This window comes from Eulemur rufifrons, chromosome 7, assembly GCF_041146395.1.
Source record: "Eulemur rufifrons isolate Redbay chromosome 7, OSU_ERuf_1, whole genome shotgun sequence".
Taxonomy (NCBI): Eukaryota; Metazoa; Chordata; class Mammalia; order Primates; family Lemuridae; genus Eulemur; species Eulemur rufifrons.
In genome coordinates, this window is record NC_090989.1 from 63,813,944 (window position 1) to 63,833,721 (window position 19,778).

The following is a 19,778-nucleotide window of genomic DNA, read 5'->3' on the forward strand; positions in this document are numbered from 1 at the left end:
TCACCTTACAGCTTGAAGAAGGGCCTCTTTAGTGGATATTTTGGTCAGTCTGATGACCGCATGATGTGGTGTTTTCCTATTTGCAATGAATCTCCCAGGGGTCCTTTGAGCTTCTTGTACCTAGATATCTAAATTTTTAGCAAGGCCTGGGAAATTTTCCTCTATTATATCTTCAAATAGCTTATCCAACCCTTCCGTATTATCTTCTTCACCCTCAGGAATGCCCATAACTCTTACGTTAGGCTTCTTCACATAATCCCACATTTCTTGCAGGCTTTGTTCTTTTGTCTTATTTCTTTGCTCTATCTCTGTGACTGACTGATTTAATTGGAAGGTGTTATCTTCAATCTCTGAGATTCTTTCTTCTTTTTGATTTACCCTGTTCTTGAGGCTTTCCACTGTGTTTTGTAGTTCCCTGAATAAATTCTTCATTTCCAGGGGTTCGGTTTGATTTTTCTTTAATATTTCAATTTCTTTAGTGAATTTTTCTTCCAAGTCCTGATTTTTTTTGTTTCTTTGTGTTGCTTATCCATTTATTTCTTGCATATCATTGAGTTTTCTTACAATCCATGTTTGAAATTCTTCTTCTGTCATTTTAGTGTTCTGAATTTGGTTAATGTCCATTGCTAGAGAGCTGCTGTTCCTCTTTGGTGGTGTGTTTTCCGTTTGACTCTTCATACTTCCAGAGTTCTTTTGCTGAGTCCTTCCCATCTGGATCAGTCATTGCTTCCTACCTTTCAGTTTTCATTTGGAAGGTAACACACCATGTGCAGGCTCTGTTCCAGTAGATGCTGTAGAGGCAAGGCAGTTCTCAGCTGCTGCCTAACAGCCTGGATGTGTGTGCTTTTATGCTTGCTTCCTCTGTCACTAGGGGGAGCCGCTTATGTGTCATTCAGGGTTCTTCTACCACAGTTGGGAGGCTGCTCCTGGTAGAAGGGGTTACTTGGGGAGCCTGTTTTGCCCTCTTGACAGGGTTTTTGTTCCCTGGCCGTGGATCCCACTATTGGCAGCCAACTGGAGGCAAGAGTCCAGCCCCAGGGTTTTGATCCAACCGGATGACCAAATCCAGTCTGAGGAGTAAAGTCGCTGGGCTGTCAAATTTTAATCTGTGCCAGGGCTCTGCACATTCATGGTAGCACAGAGAGAGAGTGGCTTTTCTTGTCTCTCCCTACCTCCAGAGGTGGCGCCTACCACTTTCAGCGCAAAAGATGCTGGCTAGGGGGAGGGGGTGGTGTCACAGTCCACCCAGCACCCCAGCGCCTGCAAGTCCCATGGGTGATAGCCTCCCCTACCTCAGCGTCTGTAAGTCCCAGGGGGCGTTAGACTCTCACAACTGGTGAAGCGCTCAGAGTTTATACATCAAAATGGGTCTGGCTAGTTGACTGACCGTAGGTCGTGTAAGGGTGGAGCTTGTCATGAGAGTCCCTGGGCTGGGGGAAGGGAGCCACCTGGCACCGTACCTATCACACCGCAGCGGCTGGGTTGTGGACCCCGAAAATGGTGACTGCCTGCCTGCAGAGCGCTAGCACTGGGGGCGACTGTTCAGGGGTTGGCAGGTGCCAGGTCGGGGGGGCTGAGTCATCAGGCTGCCCCCTTGTGTCTTTTATGTCACCCTCCCACAATCTCACACCTGTCCAGCAGGAGCTCTTGCTCTTTCTGATCCACCCTGAGCGGGCTTATTACCCTGCGGTGGTTTCCAGGTTAGAGTCCCCTATTTAGTGTTCACCTCTGTCAATCTGGACCCGCTGAGTGGTAGAGGCAATTTGCCTATCTCTTAACTGCCTCCAGAAGTAGCCCAGACCAGTCCCTCCCCTGCCCAGTGCAGTCCTGGCACAGAGTTCAGGGAGTTGAAGATGCTTCCTGCTGTTGTCTCCTCTCCACAGATCCCCACATCTCCTGTGGTGATTTTGCACCGACTTCAAGCAGATCCCTTTCTGAGTGGGTGTGGAGGTCAGTGGGGAAGCAAGACCTTCTCCTGTGGGACTGATCCCACCTCACTCGCTGGCCAGGTGGGCACAGCTGTCTAACGCTCTACTCTCTATTGTTTGTCTCCCAGTCTCTAGATTTCATGATCTTACCTCTCATTCACCTTTTCTTTTTCCTGCTTTTTGTGCCCCATGCTGATTCTCTACCAATTCACAACGGAATTGTTCTTGTGGGGGAGCAATCCACTCATGTGTAGCAGACCAAGATCTACGCCTCCTTCTCTGGGGGCAGGAATCCAGGAGGTTACCTCCACTCCACCATTTTCCCCCTTTCTTCTGTATTTTAGATTGGATAATTCTTATTGATCTGTCATCAGTTTAACTGCTCTTTTTTTTTCTGGCATCTCCATTCTGCTATGAAGCCTATGTTATTTTCTTTATTTCAGGTATTTTTTCGTGTGATACCTTTTTGTATTTTCTATTTCTGTACTTTCTTTTTTCATTCATGATGAGTGTTTTCTTTTCCTTTAAGCATTGAGCTTAGTTATAATAGCTTCTTTAAACCTTTATCTGATAATACCAATATCTACTTCACCTTGAAGTTGGTCTCTGTTCATAAGAATGGTTCACATGTTCTTGTTTCTTCATATGTCTAGTAATTTGGATTATATCTTACATAATATTGACATTATGTTGTGTACACTCTAGACATTATGTGCATTCGAGATTTTAATTTTGTTGTACCCCTTGTTTTTAGCCACAGTGCCTTCTACACTGGGAAACCCTATCTAGAAGTATTGCACTATTTTTTTTACAAATCAAAATCTTCTGCCCTGAAAAGATACACTTTGTCTGAAACTCATATTATTAGACAATGTTGGGCTAAGAGGAAGATGATCATAGTTAATGAGGCTAGATCAGCACCGTTTCACTTGAGATTAGTACTGTTATGGCATTGCTTTTGCTCTGTATCTGGTTGCTGCTGGTGATGGCAGACATTGACTTTCTTTCACAGTAAAGTATAATGCTTTCAAATATGTAACCTTCAATTACAGTGCTTTCAGATAAATATACACATATACACATATACAACACATATCTACATATACGATATTAAACCAAACTTTATTAAAATAATTAATAGTTAAATTGTTGCTCAGAAATAGGACAGGGGTGTCTGAAATTGCAACTTTTAGTTAACATTTTCATGAAAATACTATCCAATATGATTAGACTTGAAAATAAAATGTATTTAAAAATTTAGAAAGAGGTTTCAAAATTATAGTTACTTTTTGATAGTATGATTTCACAGCTCAATAACCAAAACTACTTAGGAAAACTATTACATATTATATAATATTAGAATGCTGTATACAAAACAAACAGAATATGATGGATGAATAGAAATATTTTAAATAACAGCACCCTCAAGAGTAAGTGGAAGTAAACCTTAAAGTACATGTGAAGTATTATTTTTACTAAGGGACATAAAAAGATTTAAAAAATAAAAAACATACTCTGTGTGCTTAGGTAGATTCAATATTATAAAGATGTAAATTCCCTATATATTACTTCATAAGTTTAATTTGTTCCCAGTAAAAATAACAAAATTTTTAATGTGATGAGCTAATATGTAGCAAAAATAAACATGAAGGGAGGAAAATTATTTAATGGTTAATTATAGGTAGCTTAGAAGGTTAGATGCCTGAATGATTCTTACTGAAATAAATAAAATAGTGGATATGTAGGATTTTAAGTTTTTTAAAAATGTCATTGAGCTGGCAAGCATGAAAATAGGAATCTAAAATTCCAAAAGAGAATGTTAAACTAAAAACTCTGAGAGATAAGTAAATGGAAACAGTAGATTTTGTTGTGACATTTTCTGCTATACTTTGGAGAACTTAAACCTCATTCTTTACAAAACAGACTTATTGAGATATAATTCACAACTCAGCAATTTGAAGTGTAAAAATTCAATGGATTTTAGTATATTCAGAGTTGTACAATCATCAACACAATTATTTTAATCATTTAGTAATTTTAGAACATTTCATCAGCCTCCCTCCCAAGAAACCCTATACCCATTAGCAGTTCATTCTCTAGTCTTCCAGTCCAAGGCAACCACTGTTCTTCTTCTGTTGCTGTATAATTTGATTAAAAATAGGCAAAGGATTTGAATAGACATTTCCCCAAAGAAGACATAAAAATGACCAACATAAATGTGAAAAGGTACTCAACATCATTTATCATAAGGGAAATGCCAGTGAAAACCACCATGAAATGTCACCTCCAACCCATTAGGATGGCTACTATTAAAAAGTCAAGAGATGACAAATGTTGGAAAGGGTATGAAGAAAATGGAAACTTTGTAAACTGTTGATGGGAAGGTAGATTGGTATAGCCATTATAGAAAACTAAAGGAGTATGGATATTCCTAAAGAAATTAAAAATAGTACTGGCATATAACCCAGTAGTTCCTCATCTGGATATATACCCAAAGGAAGTGAAATCACCACCTCATAAAGATACTTGCACTCCCATGTTCATGACAGTATTCACGATAGCCAAGATATGGAAAAAGACTACATGTCTGTTGATAGATGAATGTATAAAGAAACCATGGTATTTATATAAAATATAATATTTTGCAGCATTAAAAAAAGGAGATCCTGTAATTTACCACAACATGGATAAACTTGGAGGACATAATGCTAAGTGAAATAAGCCAGACACATAAAGAAAAATATTGCATGATCTCACTTATATGTGTTACCTAAAGAAAAAAGAAAAATCTGTAAAGTTAGAGAATAAAATAGTGGTTACCAGGGGCAGAAGGGATAGGGTGAGGAAATGGGGAAATATATTTCAGAGGATACAAAGTAGCAGATATGTAGGATGAATAAGTCTAGAGATCTAAATCAATTAATTAAATTGTACTGTATTTGAGATTTCTGCTAAATGGGTAGGTTTTAGCTGCTCTTGCCACAAAAAAAATGGGTAAATATGTGAGAGAGATATATTAATTTGCTTCACTATAGTAACATTTTTACTATCTATGTGTATCCCATAACATCATGTTATATACTTTAAATATATGTAATAAAATTTATTTCAGGGCCGGGCGCGGTGGCTCACGCCTGTAATCCTAGCACTCTGGGAGGCCGAGGTGGGCGGATCGTTTGAGCTCAGGAGTTCGAGACCAGCCTGAGCAAGAGCGAGACCCCACCTCTACTAAAAATAGAAAGAAATTATATGGACAGCTAAATATATATATAGAAAAAAAAAATTAGCCGGGCATGGTGGCACATGCCTGTAGTCCCAGCTACTCGGGAGGCTGAGACAGGAGGATCGCTTGAGCTCAGGAGTTTGAGGTTGCTGTGAGCTAGGCTGACGCCACGGCACTCACTCTAGCCTGGGCAACAGAGTGAGACTCTGTCTCAAAAAAAAAAAAAAAAAAAAAAAAAAAAATTTATTTCAAAAAATACTATGCTTTAGGGTTTGGAAGTTCCTTTAGTTCATATCAACATTTTTTCATCATTTTTAAATCTATAAATGCTTCTATTTAACCCACATTATTTACATTAGTTTACATTTCTCTCAACTGTGAATAACACCATCTACATTCTGTAAGTATTTGTGTAAATTTTGATAAATTTTAACTTCTTAAAAATAGGTTTGTATATATTTTATGGTAGTAAATGATATAATAGACTAGTATCTCCATATATTTTATGCATTCCTGACACCTTTTTCTTAATTTTTTTGATATTGCTAGGCTACATGGTTTGTCTGAAAGTTTTTGTAAATTGTCTCAAATCTCCAAAAAATTTTCCAGTATATTTACTGAAAAAAAAAATTGTGTATAGTGGACCTGATCAGCTTAAATTTGTGTTGTTCAAAGGTCAACTGTAATTTGAAATCTGGAGAGAGAAAGTTGCCTTCAGGGAAGAAGACCTGAGTCTTTGCTTGCCTAGGGCAGATACCCTTGCAGGCCACTAAAGCCAATATAAAAATTCAGTAAAGATTTTTAAATGAATTCATGAAGACTGAATATGAAAATGTAAAGCCTCCTGGGGCTACCAGACATAAGGTCTTTGAACCCTCTTTCAGCATTTTCCTCCATGAACCCTACCAAGCAACTATAGGGAAAATGAAGGTGAATCCAGAGGAAGCTTCCCTCAGAATTCTGGCTAGGGAAGGGAAGCAGTAGCCAAAGCCAATCTTCCCTATTTCTTTTATTGACAAAAGCTGTAATTTTCAGGAGGAAGAGCAATAAAAACTGTCACCTTTAGGGCACTGGATGAAATTCATTACAGCTGGAAAAGAGAACAGGAGAAAGAAAAAAAAAGAAAAAAGAAGAAAAAAACCTCTACTCTTGGAGCAGAGAAAGTAACATATGTTAGGCCCCAGCACAATTGCTGGAAGGGGGGCAGGAACACTTTGGAAGGCCACCTGCCAAAAACCTGTGTTCACAGTGCCTGCATAAGAATAAAGCTTACTTAAAAGATCAGAGAACATTGCCTCCACTACCCCGCCATCAGTTTGCCAAAATTGAGACAGTATAACAAGTAACAAGAAAAAAATAATGGAATACAGCTGGGCAAGCTGTAAGAGTCAGATTCTCTCTGAGGAGCAAATATTGAGAAAAACCCTCTACCAAATACCCCACACCCTAAATACCAGTTATCTTTAGAGAAATTTGAATCCTTTGGTGCATTGAAGGTAATCATAGCAACAACAAACTTTAAACCCAGTTAAACTCTTGACTAAATTAACACTAACTTTCACACTAAAGTCCTAGAAGAAAAGAAATATGTTCATTTCCAAGCATAAAAGACATTTACCTCAGTATCTCTTGTCCTTTACAACATGTCCAGCATTTAATAAATTTATGAGGTATATGAAAAGGCAAAAAACAAAACAAATCACAGTCTCAAGAGACAAAGCAATCATGCTGTTATACGGTCTTACAATACACATGTAAACGATATGTTATTATTTGAAGGTAGACTCAGATTACTTTTAAAATGTATATTTTAGGCAGGGCATGGTGGCTCACACCTGTAATCCTAGCACTCTGGGGCAGGAGGTTCATTTGAGGTCAGGAGTTTGAGATAGCCTGAGCAAGAGTGAGACCCAGTCTCTACAAAAAATAGAAAAATTAGCCAGGCGTGGTAGTGCATACCTGTAGTCCCAGCTATTTGGGAGGCTGAGGCAGGAGGATAGCTTGAGCCCAGGAATTTAAGGTTGCAGTGAGCCATGATGATGCCACCACAATCTAGCCAGGGCAATAGATCAAGACACAGTCTCAAAAAAAAAATTTTTAAATTAAAAAAAATAGACTGCATATTTTAAACCTAGGGCAACCACTAAAAATGTTTTTTATAAGAATAAATAATGTCAATAGAGAAGATAAACTGGAATCATTAAAATGCTGAATTAAACCCATAGAAGGCAGAAAAAGAGGAAAAAGAAATAAAGAACAAAGAGAAAACAACTAACCATGTGGTAGATTTTTAATCTAACTGTACCAATAATCATTTTAACAATTAAACATACCAGTTAAAAGACAAAGATTCTAAGATTGGATCAAAAAAACAAGACCCAGTTATATGCTGCCTACAGGAAACAGACTTTAAATATAAAGTCATAGATAAGTTAACAGTAAAAAAACCCCACAAATATAGCATACAAATGCCAACCAAAAGAAAGCTAGCTTAGCTATCTTAATTTCAGACAATGTAGCTATAAAGGAATATTATTAAAGAATGTCAAGACCTAAAAATAAAGTAATAATAAAGGTATTTTCCAAGAGTATAACAATCTTAAATGTGTATGTACCGAAGACAGATCTTCAAAATACATGAGGTAAAAATTTGTAGATCTGAAAGGAAAAATAGACAAGTTCTTAGTTATATTTGGAGACTTCATACTCATCTCTCAGTAATTGATAGAACAACTGGGCATGATATAGGTAGCCTGAACACTGTCAACTGATTGACCTGCCATTTATAGAATTGTCCACCCAGCAATAGCAGAATGCACATTATTTTGAAGTTGAAATGGGACATTGACCCAGATAGCCCATGTTATGGACCATAAAATGAACCTTAAAATATTTAAAAGACTAGAAATCAAAATATGATCATGGACCATAATGCATTAACCTTGAATAACAGTAAAGTATCTAGAAAATGCCTACTTATTTAAAAATTAAATGACCCACTTCTAAATAACCCATGAAATGAAGACAAAATCTTAAGGGAAATTAAAACAAATATTGAATGAAAATGAGACTACAGCATACCAAAATTTGTGGCATGGAGCTAACACAGAATTTAGATGGAAATTTACAGCACTAAATGATTACATTAGAAAGAAGATTTAAATTCACTAAGCAGAGCTTCCTTAAAACAAGTTAAGAAGACGAAGTTAAACCCAAAGCAAGAGTAAGGAAAGAAATAAGGGTTATAGTAGCTATCAATAAGATTGAAGACAAAAGGAAAACAGATAACCAATGAAACCAAAAGTGGGTTCTTTCAAAGGTAAAAACATCAATAAACATCTAGCTAAACTGGTGAGAAAAAAAAGAGATGACTTGAAGCACTGAAAAATTTTGACTCAACACTTTTAAAATAATATTTTAAGGATTTTCAGATATGAAAAGTAATCTCAAATAAAAAACTTTAAAATTAAGAACTGTAATGCATAATAAAACCTCAGCAAATAGGAAATACGAATTGACTAATCTCAAGAAAAAGTCAATAAAAAGACAAAATCCTCTCAGAAATGAAGATGAAATATGAACATTTAACTGATAACCTAGTAAGAGTAATTGAGTAAAGTAGTAAAAAACAAATACTAATACATAGTGGAAGAATTTCTTTAAAGCAGAGCAGAAAGTGATAAATATAAAAGAGGGTCAAGGAAAATCCTATGAAAGTTTAATTGTAGTCTCTAAAAATGAACAAAGCATTGAATAGAAGTAATATTTAAAATTACAGTTGAGAAAATTTTCTACAAAAGAAAAACTTAGAATCTACACATTAGAAAGAAGCTACTTTGTGTCTGGGAAAATTGATAACTGAGAGACATCTTTTAGGAAATTTTGACTTTCAAAGACAAAGGGAAAAAATCTTCAGAGCTGATATGCCAAAAACTAGATGACTTATAAAGGAAAAAAAATTGGGTTGGCATCAGATTTTCACCAACAATGAAGGATCACAACATATGTTAAATATAATGAACAAAGCAGATATACTACAAAATAATATGGCATGGCTGAGCCCACATGTCAATAACTATAACAGTAAATTTAGATGGGCTTAATTCACCTATTAAGAGAAAAAATATCTTCACTTCTACACATCAAAGGACAAAAAATTAACAGTGTGAAAAGACAACTCACTGAATAGATGAAAATATTTCCAAATCATATATCTGATAAAGGGTGAATATCCAGAATATATAAAGAGTTCCTACTACTCAACAGCAATAACAACCCAATTTAAAATGGGCAAAGATCTGAATAAACATTTCTTCAAAGAAGATATATGAATGGCTAGTGAGCATATGAAAAGATGCTCAGTATCACTAATTATTAGGAAAATATCAAAACCACCATGACATACCACCTCACACCCATTAGGATGGCTACTGTCAAAAAAAAGAAAGAAAAACTAGAAAATAACAAATATTAGCAAGAACATGGAAAAATTAGAACCTTTGTGCACTGTTGTGAATGCAAAATTATGCAGCTAATGTGGAAAACAGCATGGTGGTTCCTCAAAAAATTAAAAATAGAGTTACTATATGATCCAGTAGTTCTACGTTTGGGTATATACCCAAAAGAAAGGATAGCAGTGACATGAAGAGGTATTTGCATACTCATCTTCATTATAGCATTATTCATAATAGTTAAAAAGAGGAAGCAACCCAATTGTCCATCAATAGATGAATATATAAACAAGACGTGGTATGAACATAAAATGGAATATTATTGAATCTTAAAAAGAAAGAAAATTCTGACACATGCTACAACATGGATGAACGTTGAGAAAATGACGCTAAGTGAGGTAAGCCAGGCACAAAAGGACAAATATTGCATGATTCCATTTATATAAGGTACCTAGAGGAGTCAAATTCATAGAGGCAAAAAGTAGAATGGTGGTTGCCAGGGGGTTAGGAAAGGAGGTATAAGGAGTTATTGTTTAATGAGTACAGAGTTTCAGTTGAACAAGATAAAATATTTAAGAGGCTGATGGTGGTGATGGCTGCACAACAATGTGAATGTACTTAATTTTGCCAAACTACGCTGAAAAATGGTTAAGTGGTAAATTTTATGTTATGTGTATTTTATTAATACAATTCAGAAACAAACTATATTTTTCAGTCTCCATTATGTGACCAAGTTCCTATAGTGAAAGATGAGAGTACATTACATTTTTTAAGTATATATTTCAAATATATATTTCAAAATTGGCTATATGTTAAATCACAAGGGAAATCTTAATAAATTCTATAAAATGGGTTAATAAAGCATCCTTTGACATTGAGGTAATATAATTTAAAAAATAACCTTCTGAGTTATATAAAAACTCTTTTTAAAACAGCATACAAATCAAAGGGGAAATAAAAACAAAATTGCAGAACTTATGAAAAATAATAATAATATTGAATATACTCCATACCAAACTAAGGAATACACGTAAGACAATAATTAGAGGAAAACTCATAATCTTAAATATTTTATATAAATAAAAATGAGAGTCTAAAGATAAATTCACACTCAAAAGCCAGAAAAGAACAACAAAGCTTATAGAAAGAAGGAGGAAGGAAATCATAAAAATAACAGAAATTATTGAGTTAAGAAAAATAAAACCATAGAACAAATAAAAATGCAGAAGTATTGTTAAAATAATAAAAGAAAACTGTGGGCCACCATTAATCCTTTATTAAAAGGATTTGTTCTATAAAATTTGGATTCAGTCAAAAGGCCACACTCAATGATCCAGAAGGTTACGTGTGACCCCAAGGCCACAGGTTCCCCACCCCTAAGAAAGAAAACATGAAATAAAAAATTATATGGGAGAAATAATCTTTGAAATGGAGGAATTAAAAAAAAACACATAAAAGTGTATTTTGTATACCTCTGCAAATAGAGTTGAGAAAATGGATGAAATGGATAACAAGGAAAGTATAATTTATCAATTTTTCCAGCACACTTTATTGAATAGGGATTCTTTTCCCCAGTGTGTGTTTTTGTCTGCTTTGTCACAGGTCAGATGACATATGAAGATGATTTTATATTTGGGTTCTAAGTCCTGTTCCATCAGTCTATGTCTCTGTTTTTGTGCCAGTACCATGCTATTTTGGTTACTATAGCGTTGTAGTGTAGCTTGAAGTCTGGTAGATTGATGCCTGCCAATTTTTTCTTTTTGCTTAAGGTTTCTTTGGCTATATGGGGGTCTTCTCTGGTTCCATTTGAAACATAGAATTATTTTTTCTATATCTGTGAAAAATGATGTTGGTATTTTAATAGGGATTGCACTGAATCTCTAGATCACTTTGGGTAGTATAGACATTTTAACAATATTGATTCTACCAAACCATGAGCGTGGTATGGTTTTCATCTGTTAACATCCTCTGCAATTTCTTTTTTCAGTGTTTTGTAGTTCTCCCTATATAGGTCTCTCACCTCCTTAGTTAAATATATTCCTAAATATTTTATTCCCTTTGGTGCTATTGTGAAAGATATTGCATCTTCGATTTACTTCTTGGCTTGACTGTTATTGACTGTTATAAAAGCTACTGATTTGTGTGCATTGATTTTGTAGTCTGAGACTTTGCTGAATTCATTTAGCAATTCCAGGAGTCTCTTGGTTGAATCTTTGGGGCTTTCTGGATATATCATCAGCAAAGACCATATAAATAAAAGAGAGAACAAAGACCATATGTTCCTCTCAGTAGATGCACAGAAAGCATTTGACAAAATTCAGCTACTTTTTATAAGAACTCCTAAAAAAATAGGCATAGATGGGACATATCTCAACATTATTAAAGCCATCCATGACAAACCCACAGCCAACATCATACTGAACAGGGAGAAATTGAAAGCATTCCTACTTAGAACTGGAACCAGACGAGGTTGCCCACTATCTCTACTTCTATTCAACATATTGCTGGAAGTTCTTGCCAGAGCAATCAGACAAGGAAGGAAATCAAGGGTAAACAAATGGGGGCAGAAGAGGTCAAACTATCACTATTATCCATTTTGGATAATAATTTTTATATTTGTGTGGTAGGAGTTCAATTCCATTCTTTTGTATGTGGGTATCCAATTGTCCCTCAATCATTTATTGAAAAGATTATTTTGCCCCCATTGAACTGTCATAGCACCCTTGTTGAAAACCAGTTTACCGTAAATGTAAGAGCTTATTTCTGGATTCTTCATTTTATCTAGTTAACTTATGTGTCTATCCTTATTTGAATCACATTATCTTCATTTCTGTTGCTTTTTAGTATGATTTGAAATAAGTAAGTGTGAATCTTCTAACTCTTTTCTTTTTCTTTAAGATGTTCAGAATATTCTAAGTTTCTTACATTTGCATATGAATTTTAGGATTGGCTTGTCAATTTTGATTAAAGGGAGCTAAGATATTTCACAGGGATTGCATTGAATTTGTACATTAATTTGAAAAGCATTGTCGTTTCAACAATATTAAGTTTTTTGATTCATGAACATGGGGCATCTCTTCATTTATTGTGGTCTTTAATTTATTTCAACATGTTTGTAGTTCTCAGCATATAAATTTTGCATTTTTTGTTAAATTTTTTCCTATTTTCTTTTTGATGCTATGAGAAATAGTCTTTTCTTTACTTCTTTTTTAGATTGTTTATTGTTACTATATAGGTATGAATACAATTGATTTTTATATATTGATTTTGTACTTTGTAACTTTCTGACATTTTTATTTATAATAGGTTAGTAGATTCCTTTAGGATTTCTGTATAGAAGATCATGTCATCTGCAAATAAAGATAGTTTTCCTTTTTCTCTATGGTCTGAATGCCATTTAATTTTTTTCTTGCATAATTGCCATAGCTAAAATTTCAAGTGCAGTGTTGGATATAAGTGGCAAGAGCAGAATTATTTTCTTGTTCTTGAATATAGAGGGAAAGCTTTTTTTCTTTTGCCATTTATGTTATAATAGCTCTGGGGTTTTGACTGGCCTTTATCAAGTTGAGGAATTTTCCTTCTTTTCTTTGTTTATTGAGTTCTGTTTTTCAATCATGAAATTATGTTAGACTCTATCAAATACTTTTTCTGTATCTTTTGAGATAATCATGTATTTTTGTCCTTTATTGATATGGTGTCACTACATTAATTGACTTTTTTTCTGATATCAAAACATACTTGCTTTCATGAGAAAAATCTCATTTATTGTGATATTTCTGCCTTGTCTTCACATAAGGGTAACAGAGATCTCATGGAATGGATGGTGGCCTTATGGAATGAGTTGGGAAGTATTTATTCCTCTTCTATTTTTTGGAGAGTTTGTGAAGAATTGGTACTAATTCTTCCAATTTGTGGTAGAATTCAACAGTGAAGCCATCTTGGCCTGGGCTATTTTTTGTGAGAAGTTTTTTTCCATTGCTAATTCATTTCATTATTCATTATAGGTCTATTCATATTTTATAATTCTTAAGTCAGTTATGATAGTTTGTGTCTTTCTAGGAATTTTTCCATTTTGCCCACATTATCTAATTTGTTAGAATATTTTTATTGATAGTACTCCATTAAAATCGTTTTAATTCTTTTAGGTAAGTAGTGATGATCCCTTTTTCACTCTTGGTTATAGTAATTTGAATCTCTCTTTGTTTTCTTGGTCAGCCTAGCTAAAGGTTTGTGAATTTTCTTGACGTTTTCAAAGAGCCAACTTTTTTTTTCAGCTTTATTGAGGTATAAGAGACAAATAAAAATTGTATATGTTTAAGATCTACAACTCAGTATTTTCATATGAATTAGTATATCCATCACCTCACATAATTGTGTCTTTTGTTCTTTTTTTTTTCATCCTGAGAATGCTTAAGATCTACCCTCTCAGCAAATTTGAAATACACAATACAGTATTATTTACTATAGTTACATTGTTGTGCATTAGATCTCCAGAGCCTATTCATCTTGCATAACTGAAATTTTATACCTTTTTACCAACATTTTCCCTTTTTCCCCTTCCCCAACACCTGGAAACCACCATTCTACTTTCTGTTTCTATGGATTTATTCTCATTTCCACATGTAAGTGAGATCATGTAGTATTTGTCCATGTATGGATTATTTCAGTTAGCATAATATCCCTGAGGTTCATTCATGTTATCATGAATGGCAGGATTTTCTTCTTTTTAAAACCTGAATAATATTTCTCTCTGTCTGTGTCACATTTTTGTGATCTATTCATTTATTGACAAACATTTATGTTGTTTCCATATCTTCGTTATTGTGAATAATGTTGCAATGAACATGGGAATGCATATATCTCTTAGAGATAATGATTTCATTTCCTTTGGCTGTATAGCAAGAAGTGGGATTGCTGGATCACATGGAAGTCCTATTTTAAATTTTTTTAAGGAACCATCATACTGTTTTTCATAATGGCTATACCAATTTACATTCCCATGAACAAATGCTTTAAAGGTTCCCTTTTATCCTTGCCAATACTCATTATCTTTTGTCTTTTTGATAATAACCATTCTAACAGGTGAGGTAATATTGTGGTTTTGATTTGTAATTTCCTGATGATTAGTGATGTTAAGCACCTTTTCATATACTGATTGACCCATTGTATGTCATCTTTGAGATATGTTTATTCAGGTCTTTTGCCATTTTTTAATTGGGTTATTTGGACTCTTGCTATTGGGTTGTTTGAGATCCTTATGTAATTTACATATCAAGCCCTTATCAGATATAAGGTATGCAAATACTTTTCTCATTCCATAGGTTGCCTTTTTACTCTATTGTTTTCTTTCCTGTGCAGAAAGAAGCTTTTTAGTTTGATGCAGTCCCACTTTTGTTTTGTAATATATTTTGAAATCAGAAGTGTGATGCCTCCAGCATTGTTTTCTTGCTAAGATTGCTTGGGCTATTGAGGGTCATTTGTAGCTCCATATGAATTTTAGAAATTTTTTTCTATTTCCATAAAGTATTCCATTGGGACTTTGAGAGAGATTTGACTGAATCTGTAGATCACTTTGGATAACATGGACATTTTAATAATCTTAATTCTTCCAATCCACAATCATAAGATGTGTTTCCATTTATCTGTGTTCAAAGAATCAACTTTTAGATTGCTTTTCTATATTATTTTTCTCTTCAGTAGGTTCTGCAGTAATCTTTATTATTTCATTGTTTCTGCTTGGTTTTGGTTTAGTTTGTTCTTCTGTGTCTTAATATGGAGAGTTAGATTATTGATTTAAGATTTATTTTTATAAAGCTGCTTACAGCTATAAATTAACTTCCCAGCACTGCTTAAGCTACCTCTCAGACATTTCAGTATGTTGTATTTTCATTTCATTCTTCTCAAAATATTTTTGGTTTCTTCTTTAACCCACTTGTTATTCAGTCAGATATTAGTATAGCCATTGAAGTTTTCTTATGGTCGCCATTTTCATGTTATATCCCATTCCATTATTTTCTTTCAGCTTATTTGTATCTTTGATCTAAAGCAGGTTGTCTGTAAACAACATATAGTTGGATATTATCTTTTTGTTTTTATCTAGTCATACCATCTCTTCCTTTTGATTTGCTTGTTTAATCCATTCATATTTAATGTTATTGTTGATATGTTTTCTATGTCTCATTCCATTTTTATTTCTTTAGTTCTCCTTTACTTCTTTTTTTTACACTAAATGAATATTTTCTAGTGTAACATTTTAATTCCTTTAATGAATTTTTCACTCTTTTGAGTTGTTTTCTTAGGGAATGCCTTATGGCTTACCATGTAATATATCCTAATTTATCAGAGTCTACTTCAGATCTATATTTAGATTTATATTTACTATATGCTATATATTAATACACACTATTTTATTACTATACTATTAACTGAATTTCAGTGTGATATAGAAATGTTACTCCCATAACTCTATTCCCTTTTCTCCCCTTTTGTCCTATTATTGTTATACATGTTATATCTATATGTGCTACAAGCTCAACAATGCGTTGTTATTATTACCTTATATAATTGTATCTCTTTTAAAGAAGTTGACAAAAAAGTAAAGCAAGTATATATGTGTGTGTGTATAATAGGTGACATTAGCATTTTTGCTTGTTATTTGTGGTTCTCTTCCTTGTTCCTGTGGATTCAAATTACCGATTGGTGTCTTTTCCTTGTTCCAATTTTTTCCCTGCCCATCTCATTTATGTTGTTATTGGAAAATATATTATAGATCCCACAATACAATTATATACATATTGTTTTACAAAATTAATTTTTAATCAGTTAAGTGATGATTGGACAATATATGTAATTATACTGTCTTTTATAATTATCTATTAATGTGTGGTTACCTTTACTCGTACTCTGTTCTTTGTATGTATGGATTCACACCAGTGTCTGGGGTTACTTTCTTTCAGTATGAAGAACTTCCTTAGTATTTTTTGTAAGATAGCTCTGTGAGCAACAAATTTTCTCAGTTTTTGTTTATTTGGAAATATCTTTATTTCACCTTTATTTTTTTTTTTTTTGAGACAGAGTCTCACTCTGTTGCCCAGGCTAGAGTGAGTGCCGTGGCATCAGCCTAGCTAACAGCAACCTCAAACTCCTGGGCTTAAGGGATCCTCCTGCCTCAGCCTCCCAAGTAGCTGGGACTACAGGCATGCACCACCATGCCCGGCTAATTTTTTCTCTATATATTTTTAGCTGTCCATATAATTTCTTTCTATTTTTAGTAGAGGTGGGGTCTCGCTCTTGCTCAGGCTGGTCACGAACTCCTGAGCTCAAACGATCCGCCCACCTCGGCCTCCCAGAGTGCTAGGATTACAGGCGTGAGCCACCGCGCCTGGCCCACCTTTATTTTTAAAAGATAATTTTGCTTACTGTAAGATTTCTTGCTTGACACGTTTTGTTTTTGTTTTTCCCAGTACTTTGTGTCATTCCACATTCCACTGCCTCTGGCCTCCATTCTTTCTCAAAGTTAGCTGTTAGTCTTAGGGTGCTCTTACAAACAATGAGTCATTTTTCTCTGCTGCCTTCAAGATATTATTTTTGGCTTTCAATATTTTTACTCTGATGTGTCTAGGTGTAGATTTCTTTGTTTTGTCCTATTTGGAGTTCACCAAACCTCTTAAATGTGTAGATAATATTTTTACCAAATTTAGGAAAATTTCAGCCATTATTTTAAAAATATTTTTCTGCTCCTTTCACTGCTCCTCTTCTGGTACATTCATTATGCATATGTTGGTGTGATTGATATGCCACCCTTCTTTGAGACTTTTCATTTTCCTTCATTCTTGTTTTGCTTTTGCAATAATCTCTTACTTGTTTTTCCTGCATCAGTCTCTTACATCCTCAAAATTGCTCCATTATGTGAAGTTATATTAATATTTATGAAACATGCTTTACATACATCTCTCCCCAACTTGAAAGCTTCCAATAATTCTCCATTGTCTATACTGCAAATGAGTTGTATAGATTGCCATTGATTGGTTCTTTTGTACCTCATCAACATTATTTCTACTATTATCCTCCATGAATCCTTTAATCTAGCCAAATTGGCCTATCCATAAAAGCACAGTTTAACCTCAACTTCTACAATACTTTATGTCTATCACTCATTTAGTTGTGGTATATTATATTATCATTTTTATATTTTGTTCAATCTAGTGAATTTTAAGCCTCTGGAGTTTAGTTATTTCTTTATACCTTGTAATTTATTATAGTATTCTGAACAATAGAAATAGCAATAAATGTAATTGTTGTTAATGTTGTTGTTAATATATACAACATGATACAAACCTGTTTCAATTACTGACAATGAATATAATCAAAAGAGAAAAATCCTTACCCAAAAGTAAATTGTTGGAGTTGGAAATTGAAGTAAAACATTAACTAATCAATTAATTATGTAGTTGTTCTTTTCCACTAAAATCAGTTGATGACACTGATGTATATTGATTGAAAAATGCTTTCGTATATACAAACAACTACAAATAAGCTATTTTATCCAATTAATGGTATGGCAAGTTAGAGAGGCACTGGATGGTAAAGGCACATAAACTGCAGGGAATGGGTCGCTCCCTGGCTGTGTCACTTCTTTAAGGTATCTCTATTCCCAATTTATTACCAAAACCAGTAATCTCCAACCATCTCTTCCTCAATCTTAAGATGACTATTCCGAGTAATTCCTTGAGCAAAAGCTTTCTCTATATAAGGCATCATGATCTAATATAATGTCAGCAATTTTATTTTATACATGCTAGAGATATCTATTTTCTTACAGTGTGAATGATTGTGACCAATTTTATGCTATTGGTTACTTCTCTAATTGACATAGGGTAAAAGGAAGAAAAGGAAATTTGAGAAAGCATGCCATGGAACAGATAATACTTTGTTGTTTGCCGATTCCTTGCCCTGTAAACAAATTGAATAAAACTATCTTGATAACTTATTTGGATTTGCCTGTGCTATTCTGAAGCTAATCTGAAATTTTAAACATACGCATGTAAACTTCTCTATACATAATAGGTGTATGTGTTTATAAATAACTGTGGTAATACAGGAAGACGTAAGGATACTTACTAAAAATAAAATAGAAATAAACATAGCATTTTCAAAATCATATCAGTTTTATGAAAGTAAGACATAAAATTAAACCAAAAGCATAACTAGAAAGATAAGCATGGTATGTATGGAGGTGGTTTTACTTCTATTTCCTTCTCTTTTTGTTTTCTTCTTCAAAATCTCAAGGGGTCTAAACAGCGTAACTCTTCCTTTATAAGAGACTATTATTTTTATTTTATGCAAATATAATACATCATTAAATTTATTTTTAAAAATCATAGAATGTATTATCTGTGATCATTATCTAATAGGGTTTTCTGTAAATGAATTTGATGGAAATGGAATAATGGTAGTCCATCACATGCTTTAAATGGCAAGTTTTTCTATACATGAAAGGGGTTTGCAAGTATTATAGATAAAATATTGAGCCTCGTATGAACATTCATAGTTATCTAAGTCTGTTTCATGCTGTTTAACTGAATACCACTGACTGGATAATTTATAAACAATAGAAGTTTATTTGGTTCATGAGTCTGGAGGCAGGAAATTCCACGATTGAGGGACCACATCTGATAAGGGCCTTCTTGTGGTGTTATAACATGGCAGAAGATTTCACATGGTGAGAGACCATTCAAGAGAGTGAAGGGGGACAAAACCATCCTTTTATCATGAACCGACTCCTGTGATAACTAACCCACTTTTACAATAACAGCATTAATTCAATCATGAGGGTAGAGCCCTCATGACCTAATCATCTCTTAAAGGTCCCTCCTTTCAACACTGTTGAATTGGTAATTAAGATTCCAACACATGAACTTTTGCAGGGCACGCTCAAACCATAGCAACAGTAATACATTTCATTATGTAAATAAGTGTGAATATATATGTGATTTCAATTCTAAACCCATTTATTTTATCTTCAAGCTTAAATAATTGAAATAACTTTATATGAAAGTAGATTTATATGTGGAGAATGTAAAGCAATTAAAGTTGAATAATTTTACAGATAACTTTATTGATTGTATAGCAGTCAATTGTTAGGACTCTTGAAATTGTTTATAAGTTCAATAAAAA

General features: G+C 33.9%; 1 protein-coding gene across 2 annotated transcripts in view; it reads left to right on the forward strand.

Moving 5' to 3' along the window:
* STXBP5L (syntaxin binding protein 5L) overlaps nt 1–19,778 on the forward strand; it is a 303,406-nt gene that overhangs the window by 160,472 nt on the left and 123,156 nt on the right. The window lies entirely within an intron of this gene.